This window comes from Struthio camelus, chromosome 2, assembly GCF_040807025.1.
Source record: "Struthio camelus isolate bStrCam1 chromosome 2, bStrCam1.hap1, whole genome shotgun sequence".
NCBI classification, from domain to species: domain Eukaryota; kingdom Metazoa; phylum Chordata; class Aves; order Struthioniformes; family Struthionidae; genus Struthio; species Struthio camelus.
Genome location: NC_090943.1, coordinates 127,200,949 through 127,202,531, shown reverse-complemented (window position 1 = coordinate 127,202,531; position 1,583 = coordinate 127,200,949). Strand labels below are relative to the sequence as shown.

Sequence of the window (1,583 nt, the reverse complement as noted above, 5' to 3'; positions counted from 1 at the left end):
TATGTGCCAGGCCATAAGTGAGGTTGTAAGGCAGATTTACTATGAAGCAGTGGATGAATTATAGAAACAAGAAAAGAGTGAAGGCATGAAGAAGATTCATCTCAGAATGGCTGAAGATAAGAAACAAGACAAAGGCAGTTTATGCTGCTTGTTATGTCTGAAAGAGACTCAAGACCAAGAAGGTGAATTACAGATATTAACAACAGGGAATTTACCTAGTCTTACCTTTAAGGTGGCAAACCACCTTAGCGCTAAAGAGATGGAAACCATCTTAAAAAAAAAAGAAGAAGAAGAAGAATGAAATAGGAGTAGAATTGTGAAGAAGTAATCCTGCTGTTGGTATAAGATGTATAGTCTATGTGAGTTTCTAAGATGCGAATTCTCTTTAATTATCATTGAAAGTAGGTCAACATTGAGCAGGTGGTGAAGGTTATCAGTGTTATATCAACAATGCTTGGAGTAAAGGAGCTCAGAAAATTCCCAAGTTACCATGAAATTCTAAAACTATTTTAGTAAGAATATAATCTAGCAGAAAAGAAACTCATCTGTCTGGAAATACTCAGCCCATTATTACAGCCACTAGGTTTCTACCTAAACTGCAGAAATGAAAGATAAGCCAAACACTTAACATAAAGCCCTTCACATTTGGAGATGAGTTTGAAAGTTACATTGGCAAAAAGTCCAGAAGGGTTTTCTATTAGCAGTAGTAACTGGTTCAAATGCTTAAAAGAAGCGGGGCGGGGGGGAAAGAAAAAAAGAAGGAGGAACAGGAAGTTATATACCAGCCTTAAGGAATTAAAACTCAAGGTAAATAGCACAAGTCTTTTCTTTCAAAAGACAATATAGGTATTATTCACCAATTTGGTTCTACTAAGATAAATCAATACTGAATTACAGAACTTCTAGAAAATAAGGACAATAAAAGTAAAGATTCATGGAATTTTCTTTAAAAAATCTAAATTGAAAAAATCTAATATCAGAAAATCCAGAAGTAATTCAAACAATTAAAAAGCAACCTTTCATAAGATGTGCCATATTGGAAGGAAACTGACTGTCCATCAGAAGTGCATATAGGTATAAAATATCTCAGGATGTATGACATATGTATGACTATGATGTGAGCATCATAGTGCTCACATGATTTTATACAGCTTTTTAAGCAATGTTAAGACGAGAAGGGATCATCAGTCATCTACTCTGATTTCCTGCATGATAAAGGACTAGCATTTTCAAAAGTGCATACATAATTTAGGAACATGCAGACTGTGGGGTTCTCATTAGATGTCCAGCTCCCACTGATTCCACATTTGATAAATGACATTGAGTTATCTTAAACCTCTAAAATTCAGATCCTTAGAGGCACTTTGGAAGCTAATTCCCCCTAGAATCAAAGAAAATCAAGTGCCTAAATGTCTTTGAGGACCTGAGCCTAACCTATCTTTGAAAAATTTGCCCTTTATGTCTCTCTTGATAAAGGTAGATGCAGCTAGATGAGGGGCCATTTCCATTTGCCTTTCTAAGGAGGTGCTAATGCAGGCGCTTGTCTTTAAGCATTCATCCAGGAAGTGGATGACTTGGAATCG

At 35.8% G+C, this 1,583-nt stretch overlaps 1 non-coding gene across 1 annotated transcript; it reads right to left on the bottom strand.

Moving 5' to 3' along the window:
* Positions 1-1,096: 1,096 nt before the first annotated feature.
* LOC138066400 (small nucleolar RNA SNORD116) lies at positions 1,097-1,191 on the bottom strand. Its single transcript, XR_011139838.1, has one exon. It is a non-coding gene; the product is annotated as a small nucleolar RNA SNORD116 (small nucleolar RNA).
* Positions 1,192-1,583: the final 392 nt, after the last annotated feature.